At 38.8% G+C, this 17,830-nt stretch overlaps 1 pseudogene; it reads right to left on the bottom strand.

Moving 5' to 3' along the window:
• Window positions 1–14,339: 14,339 nt before the first annotated feature.
• Window positions 14,340–14,491, bottom strand: LOC144283851 (U1 spliceosomal RNA; annotated as a pseudogene).
• Window positions 14,492–17,830: the final 3,339 nt, after the last annotated feature.

Here is a 17,830-nt window from a genome sequence, read left to right on the forward strand (position 1 = left end):
AAAGAATGAAACTGGACTTTCTTACATCATACACAAAAATAAATTCAAAATGGATTAAAAGGCTTAAACGTGAGACCTGAAACCACAAAACACCTAAAAGAAAACATGGGCAATAATCTCTTGAACATCAGCTGTAATGACATCTTTCTGAGTAGGTCTCCTTGGGCAAGGAAAACAGGCAAAAAACAAACAAACAAACAAACAAACAAAAAACTATTAGGACTGCATCAAACTAAAAAGCTTTTACACAGTAAAAGAAACCATCAACAAAATGACAAGGCAACTTACTGAATGAAAAAGATATTTGCAAATGACATAACCAATAAGGTATTAATATCCAAACTATATGAAAAACTCTTGCAACTCAACACCCCAGCAAAAAATTCAAGTAATTGGCAGAAGAGCTGAATAGACTTTTTTCTAAAGACATACAGATGGCCAGATACATGAGAAGATGCTCAATATCAATCACTAGGAAAATGCAAGTTAATAGCATAATGTGATATCACCTCATGATGATGGCTGATTCCACAAAGATAAGAAGTAATAAGTATTGGCAAGAATGAGGAGAAAAGAGAACCCTTGTGCTCTGTTGAGAATATAAATTGGTACAATCACCAGTTGGAAAAAGTAGGGAGGCTTCTCAAAAAATTAAAAATTGAAATACCATACAGTCCAGTTGTTCCATTGCAGAATATTTACCAAAACACAATAACAACACTAATTTGAAAAGATATATGCACCCCTATGCTTATTGCACCATTATCTACAATAGCCAAAATATGGAAGCAACACAAGTGTCGATCGTTAGACAAATGGATAAAGGAGATGTGTGTGTATATATACACACATACACACTACATTTTGGATGGTTACAATTTATATGTATATATGTATACATATAATGCAAAGTTACTCAGCCATTTTTTTAAAAAAAGATTTTATTTATTTATTCATGAGAGACAGAGAAAGAGAGAGAGAGAGAGAGAGAGAGAGGCAGAGACATAGCCAGAGGGAGAAACGGGCTTCCTGCAGGGAGCCTGATGCAGGACTCAATCCCAGGACTCCAGGATCATGCACTGAGCCAAAGGCAGACACTTAACCAAGGAGCCACCCAGGCATCCCAGTTATTTAGCCATTAAAAAAAAAAAAAAAGAAAGAAAATTTTGCCATTTGCAACAACATGAATGACCTACAGGGTATTATGCTAAGTGAAACTAGTCAGATGGAAAGACAACCATCCTATGATTTTACTTACATATAAAATCTAAGAACACAAATGAATAAAAATGAACTTATAACTACAGATGACAAACTGATGGTTGCCAGAGGGGAGGAGGTGGAGGGATGGAAAAAATAGAAGGGGATCAAGAAGTACAAACTTCCAGTTATAAATAAGTCACAGGAATGAAAAGTACAGCATAGGAAATACCATCAATATTGTAACACTTTGGTGACAAATAGTAACTATACTTAATGGTAATGAGCATTGCGTTACATATGGAATTGTCAAATCACTATGTTATATACCTGAAACTAATATAACATTGTAGGTTAACTATACTTCAGTTAAAAAAGAAAAAAATCATTGTGAAAAATGCCAGATGAGTCAAATAGAAAGGTCAAACTCAGTTCAATGAAGAGACCATGATGCTGCCTAATTTGACTCCTATGGATCCCAGGCTTTCCTGGTGAAACAAATTATGCAAAAGGGAAAGCATCATGCTTTCAAGGAGATGTCAGGCAGTGAAATTACCCCATGGTAAGGATTATGCTGGAAACCTCAAGGATGACATGGTCACTAAGTAAGAAAAAACAAAATGGTGTGCAGAGAGCACCAATCCAGAAGTCAGGAGACACACACTTGGGTCCATATTCCTACTCATATTACAGCTCTCCTTCCATGACTACAAGAAAATTTCAGCCTTCTCAGGGTCCTCTGAATGTTAAAACTATCATCTCAAATGAATAAATCCAGTCATTGCTGGTTTATGCAAGGTCATCACTATATTCCTTTTCTAAAAATGCTCCTCTTAGAATGTATTATTAAATGTTCAAAATGCGCAGAAGGCAGAGACCAGAGGTCAGTTTTGGAATACCACAATCTTCAGAAAATAATCCAGAAGATTTGCTATTACTCTAAGAGGAAAAATAAGAAAAAAAAATAGAAGTTCATATAAATACTACACATACACACATAAAATAAATATTCAATTCAATTCAGGAAGTGATTCAACTATGGTAAAAAAAAAAAAAAGAAAGAAAGAAAGAAACTAGTTCTGTGGCCTAATCCCAGTCTCTTAAAGTCCCTGATTCTCTATTTCCTCATGCCTAAATTGGTGAAGGAGAGCAAGAGAGTAAATACAACCATAGCCACATTAGCCAAGCAGCATCAGAATCAAGATGGGATTGGGCACACAACCCTATACAATGCTTCTGTGTTTAAGCATTGAAGAATCACCAAGCCAAAGACTGAAAAGTCCATAAATAGTATTATTAAAATATTCTGTCTTTAAGATAATCAAATCGCTAGTTAAAGCTAAGGGGATAAGGGATTATAAATTGTTACTGCTCTCCTGCAGGGTTCTCCCCTTTCCCCCCACTTTTTCTTTTTTGCTTAGTCTATCACAAATCTAATAGATGTGCTGCGAGTGATTTAAAGTGATTAAAGGCTCCATATCAGTGTGTTTACATGTGTAATTGTGGGATATGGCTATTGATTATGTCTAAATTTTATTTAAATTTTTTCAGGAAACAACTTGGAGCTGATAAGTAAGTAGCCCAAATTCACATCAATAGGAGAAGATCCAGGCTTGCTACCACGTATGCTTTGACCTCTGCACCATCATCATGGCTCTATTTTTCTTGCTTCTGAGACTTAGCTTGACCTTAAAAACACAAACTCAGGAAACAGATGGAGGACACACGTAGGTGCTGCTGAGGACACTCCTAATTATTATCTGGAACCACACTAGCTGCAAGTAAAGCTGCCACTTTGGGAAGCAAACCACAACCTATCAAACTGATAATGTCCAAAGGTCTTTCCGAAATGGAAGCAGAAGCTTACCAAAACATTCCAGAAACTTGTCAGAACACCAGAAAATAGTGTGACTCAATTAAAAGACCCGCAGGTCACCTTGTCATTCATTTGGGGGATTTCTTGATCACTAATATGAAAAATAAAATCCTTGTTTACTAAGATGATTTGTAGAATTGAAGTATTTCTTCTACTTAAAGAAAAAAGTTTGGTTTTAGTAAAGTACAATTTTCTTGCCTAACTACCAAGATAAAGCCATCCATTCTTGCTTAAGTGGTTAACGATGAAGCTGTTAGAAGTATGGACTATCACAAACTGCAGCACTGAAAAAAATCCCCATAAATTGACGATAACATGTACTGGTACAATTAAGCCTATTAGGCAAAGATTTCCTTTATTAGTTATTCTTTGAGATGTATAGGACAAAAGTAAAACAATTTCTTTTGCAGTGATATATATAATCTTCATAATGACTTCAGTAAAGCCTTCCAACTACAAATGTGCTGAAATTATAGAAAAAGAAAGAACTAGATAGATGACGGTTCATTCTCCTGTGGAAATGCCTTGTTATGCCTCAAAGCCACGTAAACAAAATAGATCAAATCTGAAATGTTCAGATTACTCTGTGTTTTTGTTTGGCAGACAACACAAGTTATATACAATGCAAAAACAGAGGCATCAAATGAACAAGAATGAAATTTCAATAGAAGATCGTAGGCTGTGTAATAAGGACTATTTTCTGCATCTGCATACGAGGTTCATGACCTAGGAGAGGTTCACTTAAAGTGAGACTTATGAACACCTGGGTTCTCATCCTGTTTTCCCTTTTCATAATAAATGTGTCATTGGAGATTCCAAAGACAATTCATGTGCTAGAGTGGCTCACAGAGCACAGGGAAATGCATTTACCAGTTTGTTAAAGGATATCATAAAAGACTAATCAACAGCCAGGTGAATATGTAAACAGGGTGACGTATGGGGATGGGGCTAGGAACTTCCTGCCCCAGCTGTGCTACTCTCTCTGCATCTCCACATGCTCACCAACCTAAAAGAGCTCTCCAAACTCAGCCCGTCTTGGTTTTTAATGGCAGTTTCATGACCTACTCATGAATGACTAAGTCATTGGTCATTGGCTGATTCTCCCCCATCCTCAGAGGTTACAGTGTAGGACTGAAAGTTCCAACCCTCAAATCACTTGGTTGGTCCTCTTAGCAACAAGCCCCCCCACCCTTAGGTGACTTTTGGACCCCACCTCAACCTCATTGACATCAAGACCCCCATTTCACTTTTATGGCTCTGAAGCATCTTCAGGAACTGTGAATGTACAAAATCTGAGAAGTATGATTTGGTCATCTGAATATGTATTTCTTAGAAATCATTACCATTGACCCTTGGCACAGGTTTGAATTGTGTGAGTCCACTTATGCATTTTTTATAATACTGTAAATGTTTCCCTTATGATTTTAAAATTCTCTTTTCTCATCCTTATGATTCTCTTAACATTTTCCCTCTTACTTTATTGGATTATAGTATATAAAATATACATAAAATATTTGTTGACTGTTGGGAGTAAGGCTTCCAGTCAGCAGTAGGCTATTAAGTTTTTGGATAGTTAAGAGTTATATACAGATTTTTTTTTTAAGATTTTGTTTATTTATTCAGGAGAGACAGACAGAGAGAGAGAGAGAGAGAAGGAGAGGGAGAGAGAGAGAGAGAGATTGAGAGAGAGAGAGAGAGAAAGGGAGGGGCAGAGACACAGGCAGAGAGAGAAGCAGGCTCCATGCAGGGAGCCTGCCGTGGGACTCGATCCTGGGACTCCAGGACCATGCCCCAGGCCAAAGGCAGGCGCTAAACCGCTGAGCACCCAGGAATCCCCTGAATACAGATTTTTGACAGCACCTCTGAAGACCCTACCCTCCACATTGTTCAAAGGTCAACTGTATAGCTCAGTCCACCCCCAGATCTTCAAACATGGATCCCTTGTGGCAAAATGATCATACCTGTTACAGCACTTACATTTGGTGTAGCTTTTATAGAACAGGTATAGCAAGAGTACCAACACAAATAGCCCTAACATTTGGAGAAGCCAGTGTGGGGTAGGCATACATTAAACAAAACAGCTCATTTGTTCTATAAATCCATTACATTTTTGTATTTTATTGGTGTGATTATTCTTTTCCCACCTCCTCATCTACTGCTATTGTATTTTATGATAAAGTTGTGCAAAAGGATTTAGCACAGAAATCAGCTGATGATTAGTTAGATCCAGTTCCTCCCTAGACCAGTCGTCTTCCAAAAATATTCAATCTCCCAATAGATTTGATCAACATCTGTATTAGCAAAGATTTATTTACATGAAGTAGTCAAATCTTATCAATGATGGAATATTGCAATATATCACAGTACAGTCATGATGCAATTCAGTTTCATTACAGAACAAATCTGGAAATATGACAGGGGTGTTCACTTTGCCATCCCAACAGAAGTTAGTCTTTGCTCATATGCCACATATTATTAAGGAGAGGAATCATTACAATTAACCATGATTCAGTTAGTTCTGGATTCCAGGTTGGCTGAGGACAAAGCCAATAACCACTCTGCCTCTTCTCACAGGTCTGTACTAAGACTGGTTTCCACTGACTAACTGTTGTATAGCAGGGGCCATCTCCTTCCTATAGTGAAGACACAAGTGATAGATGCATGGGGGCGTGGGGGGAAGGAGACAAAAGACTCTGGCACATCACTAGAGTTCCATTTAGTCGTTGACATTTGGTCCAGTTCATCAACATATCTGATGATGATAATGTCTCCCAGAACAATGTCACTCAGATTTGCAAGTTGCCATTCAATCTTGTCTGGTTTCAAAAGCAGGGGTGGTCTTGGCAAAACAAACATAGCTTTACCTTTCCAAGCATCTGGTATGCTACAGATAACATTATGTTCTGAGCATCTCTTGAAGTATTAACAAAATGTTGGATTTCCCTTGTTGTGTAACCCATCTATTCATCCCTTTACCCTCAGCTATTTATCCTTCTGTCAATTATCTTTATCCAGACTCTTCCATCTTTGGAAAGGACATTAGTGAATTCATTAGTGCCTGCCTTTGGCCCAGGGCGTGATCCTGGAGACCCAGGATCGAGTCCCATGTCAGGCTTCCTGCATGGAGCTTGCTTCTCCCTCTGCCTGTGTCTGTGCCTCTCTCTCATGAATAAATAAAGAAAATCTTTTAAAAAATTCAATTTGCCAACAAATAGTACATCATTAGTTTCAGATGTAGTTTTCAATAAGTCATCAGTTGCATATAACATCCAGTGCTCATCATATCACCTGCCTTCCCTTAATACCTGTCACCCACTTACCCCCCACCTCCCCTTTAGCCACTCTGTTTTCCAGAGTTAAGAGTCTCTCATGGTTTGACTTCCTCTCTGATTTTTCCCCCACTCAGCTTCCCCTCCTTCCCTATGGTCCTCTGTACTATTTCTTATATTCTGCATGTGGGTGAAACCATGTGATAATTGTCTTTCTCTGATTGACTTATTTCACTCAGCATAATATCCTCCAGTTCCATCCACATTGATGTATGGCTGAGTAATAGTCCATATTGCTTTCAGTTGTCCACCTGTGTAGGCTTTGGTACTTCTAGTGGTTCCCATCGAGCATGCCCAATTAAAACCAGCATGAGAGTAGGCTTACATGTCTTCTGTTTTACAATATTAGATAGGGGAGCAATTCATCATCAGATATATTCTTCCTAATAACACATCCAATCAAAAACCTCAATTTTCACTCAGACTCTTACTGAACTTACTTCATCAACTATTGTATTTCTGCATTCTCCAAATCTAAACTTCGCCCCTGCAAATACGTCACCAACATGTTGTAGAATCATAATGCATTGAGCTCCTGTATCAAGCAGTCTCAAGTTTCTTCTCTTTCCTGCACTCCAGGACCATTTTACCCACATGTGTGCCTATGGCCAACCATCTCTGGTTGGGGGCGGGGCCGGAAGACCTTAGTCTCTACATCAAACCACCCTAAGTAATCTTCCTAAGCATTGTCCGAGAGGATTGCTAGTTAAATTTCTCATTGTAATCTTTGCATTCTAGCCTTTTAAATCCCTTCAAATTGGGGTTAATAGAGCAGACTTAGTTGGAGCCCTTTAATGGGAGTCCTAATGGTCCACCCAATCTCTGGTAATGCTGCATCAACACCTTTGTTTGAACTCCATCAATGTCTGCTGTTACACATATCCCATTTCTCAATAACTGAAGATTTCTACTCCACTATGTTGAGCCCCTTGACTTTCCCCTTTGTTTCTCCTCATTTTTCTTAATTACTTTAATGTTCTTGGTGTCCGTAAGACTCATACAGGGAAGCTAAGCTAGCAAAATAATAAATCTTCTGAAACTATTGTTCCATTCTGTAGCAGTAAGGTTACACAAGGTGCCTATTTAATAGGGGACTTCTTACTCACAGCATTTACCATAACTTGAGTAATGGGCATATTCAGAGGGTAAATATCCTGATCATCATAAAGTCATTTATCTGAGGTGTTCCAGTTCTTCCATAAGAACTGGGCAGTCCTCTATCTCAAGATAAATACACTTGAAAGGGTTTTTATCCACTCCACCAACGGGGGTGTTCCCTCAAGAATAATCTCCCATGTTTTTGGATCATGTACTGCCATCTGCAGTTTTTCGAGAGTGAACTGCAGGTCCTGCATCAACCCAAACATGCTTACTCTGAAGCATCCAAAACTAAGACAGGGCCCCCAGACTGGTTATTTTTTCAGTCCATTTCATTTCCAAAATGGTTTCTTAGGAAGTTGATGATACCGATCCAATTCCTTTAGACTACAGGCATACCTCACTTTATTACACTTCAGATATTTCATGAGTTTCTTTTGTTTTTACAAATTGAATATTTGTGGCAACCCTATATTGAACAAGTCTATTGGCCCCATTTTTCCAACAGCCTTTGCTCATTCTATGTTCCTGTATCATTTTAATTCTCAAAACATTTCAAACTTTTTCATTATTATATTTGTTATGGTGATCCATAATTATGGCTTGCTGGAAGTTCGGATGATGGTTCTCATTCTTTAAGTAATAAAGTATTTTTGATTAAGGTATATATGTATATATATTATTTTCTAGACATAATGCTGTTACACTTAATAGAGTATAATATGGTATAAACAAACTTTATATACACTAGGAAACCAAAAAATTAATTTGACTCACTTTATCATGGTAGTCTGGAACCAAACCTGCAGTATATATGAATTATGTCTGTATATCCCCTGGTTTCAGTAGTTTCTTCGTTTTGTCCTTCCCCTATATCAACTACCTTCTTTGTGACCAAGGTCTTAGGGTACTTTCTGTTGCCCCTGCACAATATGCCATTTCTAGGCAGCTTTGTAGCCAATGGCCAAAGCTCAGGTCAGCCTAGATACTGGGTCTTGATTCAGCATCAAGGCCTGACTCCATGTTCTTTTATTTTCATTTTGGCTATTTTCATTTGAGTTTTTAATGGAGGCTTCATTGCATAGGCACAATAACCATGACACTGTATATTTAGCCCACTTGTTATTTCATATTCCCTTATATATACAACGAGCCAACTCTTCCAGAGTCTGCCCTACTACCATTTCTAAATTCCATTGGTAATGTTCACATTTAGTAACAGCACTGTAGCTGCTGCTTCATATTGTCAGTGACTAGGAAGCCATCAGGGGTTGATATTTCCTTATCCCCTACCTAGTATTCTTTCTCTTCAAAAACCCCATGTTTTTGTAAGCCAGGGCCATTCTAGCAAATCCCACTTCACTGACACCAATGCTTATAGGGTTTTTCTGGACCCAATTCCAACATGAGGGAAGGGGATCCCTACCACATAACAGCAAGCAATCTAGCCACCTTGCTGATATCAGAGAATTCAACTCAATTCTGACACTATCCACCTAGGGATAGCATCAGATTCCACAGGTTATAGGTTCAGTCTTACAAGATTGCCATCTGCACCCCATCTCCCACTTCAGATACCAGTCTCAAGCTCCAGAATGTTACCTGTGTCTCTGACCAATAAACTACATAGTGGAGGTTCCAGTGACCTCTTCGTTAGGTTCAATTCATTTTCTAGAGTGGCTCAAAGAACACAGGGAAAGACGTTTACAGGTTTGTTAAAAGATATGATAAAGGAGACAAATCAATATCCAGATGAAGAGATAGATACATAGATGAGGTATAGAGAAAGGGCTCCATACCCTCTCCAGATGTACCTCTATGCCCATATCCCCACATGCTCACCAATCCAGAAGCTCTCCAACCTCAGTCCTTTTGGGTTTTTAGTGGAGGCTTCATTGCATAATCATGATTGACTAAGCCATTGGCTGATTCAATTCTAGCCTCAGGTCATAGGGTAAGACTAAGTTCCAACTCTCTAATCACATGGTTGGTCTTCCTGGCAACCAGCCCCTGCCCTGGGTTTTGGATCCTTTAGTAGGATCCAAAAGTCACCTTCATTGATGAACGAGACACCTATTTCACCTTTGGGGCTCTGAAGCATTTTCAAGAACTATGAATCATACAAAATATATCTGAGAAATATGTATTTCTTATAAATTACATTACAATATTTATTGTAATCAATTAAAAATCAGGATATTTCACATAAAACTTAGATTTTAGTTCTCTTGAAGAATCAAATGTTTTAGTAACACTGGCCAATATTCCTGTATAACACAGTTGTCTGGAAATGAGTACCAGCTGCTCCTTGACAATTTTATTCCCTACAGTTACCTATTATCTCACTCAGGAGCTATTTCATACATCCATATAACCCACTAGGACCCTGGAATATCAAGTTTACTTGAAAAATAAAAACATAGGGAAAATTAAGTGTGAAAACCAATAGCCAGTGGATATCAAGAGACAATGGCTTAGCACACAGTTGAGACTTAGTATTTTGGACTGATGACTTTACTGAAAAGGTTATTAGTCTTGAAAAAAAAAAAAGGCAATATGCAACCTAAGTTTCTCAGAAATTATTGCCATCCTTCCTCTCAAACTACTGCTGCCTTAGAATTATTCCATCTGACCATGTCCAAATGTTCATAATAACTATTTATCTGGAATTCCAGAGACTGTGTTAGTTTTTAATTCTGGAGTGTTTAGGAATTTTAAAGAGATGATTCTTATGCCACCCCTTACATTATAAAAGGTGGGGAATGGGCTCAGTTTTTTTTTTTAAAAAGTCCTTTTTAAAATATAGTCAGAAGTTACTATGGCCGAGTTCAAAAAGGGTGTTGCCTGTGTTCTTCTCTAGGATTTTGATGGACTCTTGTCTCACATTTAGATCTTTCATCCATTTTGAGTTTATCTTTGTGTATGGTGAAAGAGAGTGGTCTAGTTTCATTCTTCTGCATGTGGATGTCCAATTTTCCCAGCACCATTTATTGAAGAGACTGTCTTTCTTCCAATGGATAGTCTTTCCTCCTTTATCGAATATTAGTTGCCCATAAAGTTCAGGGTCCACTTCTGGATTCTCTATTCTGTTCCACTGATCTATGTGTCTGTTTTTGTGCCAGTACCACACTGTCTTGATGACCACAGCTTTGTAGTACAACCTGAAATCTGGCATTGTGATGCCCCCAGATATGGTTTTCTTTTTTAAAATTCCCCTGGCTATTCGGGGTCTTTTCTGATTCCACACAAATCTTAAAATAATTTGTTCTAACTCTCTGAAGAAAGTCCATGGTATTTTGATAGGGATTGCATTAAACGTGTATATTGCCCTGGGTAACATTGACATTTTCACAATATTAATTCTGCCAATCCATGAGCATGGAATATTTTTCCATCTCTTTGTGTCTTCCTCAATTTCTTTCAGAAGTGTTCTATAGTTTTGAGGGTATAGATCCTTTACATCTTTGGTGAGGTTTATTCCTAGGTATCTTATGCTTTTGGGTGCAATTGTAAATGGGATTGACTCCTTAATTTCTCTTTCTTCAGTCTCATTGTTAGTGTATAGAAATGCCACTGACTTCTGGGCATTGATTTTGTATCCTGCCACGCTACCGAATTGCTGTATGAGTTCTAGCAATCTTGGGGTGGAGACTTTTGGGTTTTCTATGTAGAGTATCATGTCATCGGCGAAGAGGGAGAGTTTGACTTCTTCTTTGCCAATTTGAATGCCTTTAATGTCTTTTTGTTGTCTGATTGCTGAGGCTAGGACTTCCAGTACTATGTTGAATAGCAGTGGTGAGAGTGGACATCCCTGTCTTGTTCCTGATCTTAGGGGAAAGGCTCCCAGTGCTTCCCCATTGAGAATGATATTTGCTGTGGGCTTTTCATAGATGGCTTTTAAGATGTCGAGGAATGTTCCCTCTATCCCTACACTCTGAAGAGTTTTGATCAGGAATGGATGCTGTATTTTGTCAAATGCTTTCTCTGCATCCAATGAGAGGATCATATGGTTCTTGGTTTTTCTCTTGCTGATATGATGAATCACATTGATTGTTTTACGGGTGTTGCAGTTAAAAATAGACCTGCCCTACGACCCAGCAATTGCACTGTTGGGGATTTACCCCAAAGATACAAATGCAATGAAACGCCGGGACACCTGCACCCCGATGTTTATAGCAGCAATGGCCACGATAGCCAAACTGTGGAAGGAGCCTCGGTGTCCAACGAAAGATGAATGGATAAAGAAGATGTGGTTTATGTATACAATGGAATATTACTCAGCTATTAGAAATGACAAATACCCACCATTTGCTTCAACGTGGATGGAACTGGAGGGTATTATGCTGAGTGAAATAAGTCAGTCGGAGAAGGACAAACATTATATGTTCTCATTCATTTGGGGAATATAAATAATAGTGAAAGGGAATAGAAGGGAAGGGAGAAGAAATGTGTGGGAAATATCAGAAAGGGAGACAGAACGTAAAGACTGCTAACTCTGGGAAACGAACTAGGGGTGGTAGAAGGGGAGGAGGGCGGGGGGTGGGAGTGAATGGGTGACGGGCACTGGGTGTTATTCTGTATGTTAGTAAATTGAACACCAATAAAAAATAAATTAAAAAAATAAAATAAAATAAAATAAAATATAGTCAGGCTTCCAAATATTAGGAGATAGTTAACTTTGCCAATAAGCATTGCAACCACTTTCCTAAGTTTAACTGCAATTGTCTTTAGGGAGAAAATGTAAAAAGCTGAAAAACACTATGTAGTTAGAAAATTATTTTAAATTCCTACATAAGAATTCTTAAAGCGACCATTAAATTTCAATCGATAAGAACTTTTAGCTTTGGATTCTTAAATCACAGACATTGTTCTAGGCAATCTAATCCCAAACTTTGGTTTTTGTTAGTTGCAAATAATGTTTTAATCTTGGATACAGAAATTAACTCTTCTTCAGTGTCCAAGCCAAAACCTTCTGACTAGTTTAATGGCCAGGGGAAATGAGTTTATTTAGACAAAGTGCATACAAGTTCAAAAATGGGATTGCCATTGGAAGCATTTTAGATCAAAGTTAGCTATCCCTTTCCTTTCACCAGTGGAGAGAACCATGGACACTCCAGATCAATAGAGGTCTTAAGTCACAGGATGAAGGAGGTAGTGGATTCTGGGATGAGGAGGGCCTGGATGAGAGAGTCACCGGTTTAGGGAGGCAGACCGCCAGGAATTCCTGGGAGGACATTCATCTTGTATCTGAATGCCTTATTTGACTATGGGTGAGATCAAGTGCTTCTGGATTATGAACCAAATGGAATCAATTAAAATATATATGGCACTAAGTAAATAAGATATAGATGGGACTAACTCATCTAGTGGGATTTCTCTATTCTATTCCATTTTTACACTATTGCAAATATTCTCGGCTCTCAGGCTTCCAGATGTCAGCCTCCCTTTCCATTTGTACAATCAGACAAATGTGTGATAGCACAGATCTACTTTCTGTGAAAGCCTCCTGGCTTCTGACGCCACTACTACCAGGGACACTATTGAGGAGAAGCAGCAGTGAACAGCAGCCCTTTTCTTTTTTCTTTTTTTTTAAGATTTTATTTATTTATTCATGAGAGACAGAGAGAGAGAGAGAGGCAGAGACACAGGTAGAGGGAGAAGCAGGCTCCATGCGGGGAGCCCAACGTGGGACTCGATCCCAGATCCTGGATCACACCTTGAGCCCAATATGGACGTTCTATGGCTGAGCCACCCAAGCGTCCCAGCCCTTTTCTAAAACCAGACAACGGCTTCACTGGAATCCTGCTTCTTTTACAATATTAAATGATGAACACAGCGCTTCAACCATTTTTCCGTTTTTTTTTGTTGTTGTTGTTTTGTTTTGTTTTGTTTTTATGAGAGAGAGACAGACAGAGGCAGAGGCAGAGGCAGAGGCAGAGGCAGAGGCAGAGGCAGAGGCAGAGGCAGAGGCAGGTAGAGACACAAGCAGAGGGAGAAGCAGGCTCCATGCAGGAAGCCTGATGTGGGACTCAATCTCAGGACTCCAGGATCACGCCCTGGGCCAAAGGCAGGCACTAAACTGCTGAGCCACCCAGGGATCCCCACTTTTCTGTTCTTAAAGTCTGTTTTTCCAGAAAGATCAGCCCCTGCTTAGACTCCCTGTACCCAAACCAGCCAGGAGAGACATTAATGCAGAAGCCAAGATCTCTTCTGGCTTAATTAGGTTTTAGGTGGATTTTCTGACAACTGCCTTTCTGGCCATAGGTAAGTTACTTCATTAATTGGCAATTTACTAACAAGAGAGCTTTACTGGCTATATACCTGGAAGTTGTTTTCTCAAGAGAAAATCCAGAAAAGAACATAAGACCTCTCCCACCACTAACGTGTACTCAGCAAAGTACAGAAATAGTGAAAAGTGCAGATCAGGAAGGGGGAAAAGGCATCGGTCTTAAATGAACTTCAAATTCTTTTGTAGAATACACACTAGTTCTTAAAATGTGGGGATCACAAAAACACAGTCACTGAAGAAAATCATGAGCCCTCTCCTTACAAAAGCACACAATATTGGGGCATTTAAGAATTCTCTAACCCATTCATGGGATTTAAAAGGTATACAGAACACAAGGGAAAGCCCACAGTGAGGAATGAGAAGAAAGATTCTTCTCTTTTCATTGAAGGTCTTGGTAAGAATATTATTAACACAGTTCATAGGTAGCCTGTAAGAGAGCTCTTTGAGTAATTATCAACTGAGAGTCTCCATACTCAATGCAACTTGAATTCAAAGCACTAATATACTGAAGTGATTTTCATTCCCAGTTGTTTTTTTTTTTTTATTTCAGGGGAAAGCACGAACGCAGTCCCCCACTACCACCGAGTTTCCCACATTTGGGGAAATCGCAGGGGTCAGCACATCCGGAGTGCAATGGATAAGCCTCGCCCTGGGAATACTACCTTCGTGATCATGGTATCTCCCCTGCCAGGTAAGTATTCATTCCCAGTTTATAAGTGAAAACAATAAGGTCTAAAAAGCTAAATACACTAACAAGTTTGCTAGCTAGTTGAGTAGTAAAGCCAGGGCTCTAAAATAAGAATCTAGGCTAGTAGGTGAGCCCGCTTATATAGTTTCACCTCAAAATATACCAGTGCATACTCAAAATACACCAATACAATGACATGATACTCTGCATAGAAAACCCAAAAGAATCTACCAAAAAATCGCTAGGACTGACACACAAGTTTAGTAAAGTCATAGGATACAAAAATCAAAACACAAAAATCAACTGTTGCATCTCTATACACAAATAATGCAGCAGCAGAAATTAAGGAATCAGTCTCATTTACAACAGCCCCACAAATAATAAGATACCTAGGAATAAACTTAACCAAAGAGGTGAAAGACCTATACTCTAAAACCTATGGAATGGGTGAAGATATTTGCAGATGACTTATCTCATAAAGGGTTCATATCCAAAATACATAAAGAATCTGAACACCCAAATAATAATCCATCTAAAAATCGGGCAGAAGACAGTAGACATTTTTCCAAACAAGACAGACAATAGACATATGAAAAAATTCTCAGTATCACTGATTGGGGAAATACAAATAAAAACTACAATGAGATACTACCTCACACCCATCAGAATGGCTAAAATCAACAACACAAGGAACAACAGATGTTGGCAAGGATGTGGAGAAAAAGGAACCCTCTTGCACAGTAGGTGGCAATGCAAATTGGTGTAGCCTCTCAGGAAAACAGTATGGAGGTTCCCCAGAATGTTAATAGAACTACCCTATGATCCAGCAATCACACTAGATATTTACCCAAAGAATGCAAAACTACCAATTTGAAGGGATACATGCACCCTTATATGGATAGCAGCATTATCTCCAATAGCCAAAATATGGAGGCCGCCTAAGTGCCCATCACTGATGAGCATTGGGTGTTGTATGGAAGTGTTGAATCACTATGCTGTACACCTGGAAAAAAAAAATATGTATATATATATTATATTCACACACACAAATACATACTCCATGGGGTCAATAAGCAACAAGCTTTCCTTTGTTTTTCAAGATCACTTAACCTACACACCACAGTTTGTATCTAACTCGAAGGTCATGTGACATCAAAAGGAATAAGGTGTATAAAACAAGGGAGATCATTTTATCTTCAATTAAGATAGGAACACCATTAACTTATTCTTTAAAGTATAGCCCAAAGATAAGATATAAAGGAAGACGCACTTCGCTGTCTAGATCTTAAAGTTCTTAGAAAAATTTTATCAGCATGGAGGCACCTAGGTGGCTCAGTCGATTAAGCATCTCCCTTGGGCTCAGATCATGGTCTCTGGGTCCTACAATAGAGTCCTGCTTAGCAGGGAGCCTGCTTCTCTCTCTCCCTCTGCCTCTTCCCACTGCTCGCGCTCTCTCTCTCTTTCAATCCCTCTCAAAGAAATAAATTAAAAATCTTTAAAAAAGAATTTATCAGGCTGTAGCCAAATAATTCATCTGAACCTCAGTTTCCTGCACTATACATTGAAGGCACTGAGTGTTTTCTATGGACCTGTGATTTGAGTCTGTTAGAACTTTGGAAAACAACACAAACTACATGGTTCTACTAAAATATCATTCCAGGGAGTGGCCTTTGATTATCCAGGACTGGGTAAGGTGCCTCCCCTAAGTATCCTTTAATTCTAATAGCACTTATTACACTATTTTGAAATCATCCACTTATCTACCTAATTAAACAGTAAGTTCTCTGAAGACTGGGGCCCAAGTCTTTATGATCCATGAAAAAAGCAGAACAGCATACTGGGTAAGATCAGACTTTGAAGCTATACTGGTTTGCACCTCAGATAGCTTTGTGTCATTGGGAGAGTTACCCAACTACTGTGTGTCTTAGATTCCTCATATGTAAAATGTAGACAATAGAGGCACATGACACACAGAATCATTGGGAGATTCAAAACATATAAAGAATTTAGAAGGCTAGCTGGCATATAGACACTAAAGCTGGGTGTTATTGCTAGTAGATGGTAGCAATACTAGCAGGTAGTAGATGCCCAGATTTTTGCTAAGTGTGAGATAGATTGATAAATTATGTCCAGGACCTTTAAGATCTAAACCCAAAACAGTCCAAATTCATGGCAAACACCTGTAACTTGGCAGTTTAACCCAAAAGGAGCTGATTTGTTATCTAGAGTCAGTGTACTTGGCATTATTTAGGACATATTTAAAAGAGTTGTTGAAAAGTTAACAGTTAACATTTCGTGGCTTGTTTCACTCCAGTGAAGTTTTGCTCAAACTTTATACAGCAGAGATTGTAACATAGGGAATCATTCCCATTGCCAACCATACAGCTCAGGATATATTACATGAGCAAAGACTATAATGGAACATGGTTAGATAGGAGGTTTGGAATCCCTGTTTGGGGGAAGAAGGTGGATCGCTATGCTGTGTAATTTTCACACCGGTCACGCTGGAGCATGGTCTCAATCCTTCTCTATAATTGGATACTGAGCCCTCACTTTTGAGTTTTTATTTGGTACATTCCCCCATCATTCTTCACTGAACACTCCACTTCTGTTTCTACTTTTGTTACTGGGTATGTGATAATATTGTTGTAGGTTTTCCCCACCATTACAGTACTGGCTCATTTTTAATAAATATATTTAGAATGCATTTGGCATGCAGATTATGTTTTGGAATACTGCGCCCTTAGACTTACACACAAAATTACCCAAAAATTTAGTACAGCATCATTGGGATGGATAGCTCCATACTTTAGCTTGTCCATGCTCAAAAAATAATGCTAATAGCAAGTTCCTATTCTTTCATGAACAAGGATAGCCCTTTAAGAAGGAGTTTTCTTTTAAAGGTGTCATATATGAACTGCTGTCTTTACAAGAAATAATTGCTAGGTTTATTAGCTATTATAATTCGTAAATAAAATTCTGTTCCATGTAAAAACACTTTCAATATATGCCTGAGTAGGACAGATCACCAAATAGGCACCGTACACTCCACATAAGAATAGACTCTTGGGGATCCCTGGGTGGCGCAGGGGTTTAGCGCCTGCCTTTGGCCCAGGGCGTGATCCTGGAGACCCAGGATCGAATCCCACGTCAGGCTCCCGGTGCATGGAGCCTGCTTCTCCATCTGCCTGTGTCTCTGCCTCTCTCTCTCTCTCACTGTGTGCCTATCATAAATAAATAAAATTTAAAAAAATAAAAAAATAAGAATAGACTCTTGGCTCTACAGGCTTCCTAGAATTTCAGCCCAAAATTAGAGGAGATAAAGGAAAAGAATGTCAGGCTGAAGATTT

The sequence above is a fragment of the Canis aureus genome, chromosome 14 (assembly GCF_053574225.1).
Source record: "Canis aureus isolate CA01 chromosome 14, VMU_Caureus_v.1.0, whole genome shotgun sequence".
Lineage (NCBI taxonomy): Eukaryota > Metazoa > Chordata > Mammalia > Carnivora > Canidae > Canis > Canis aureus.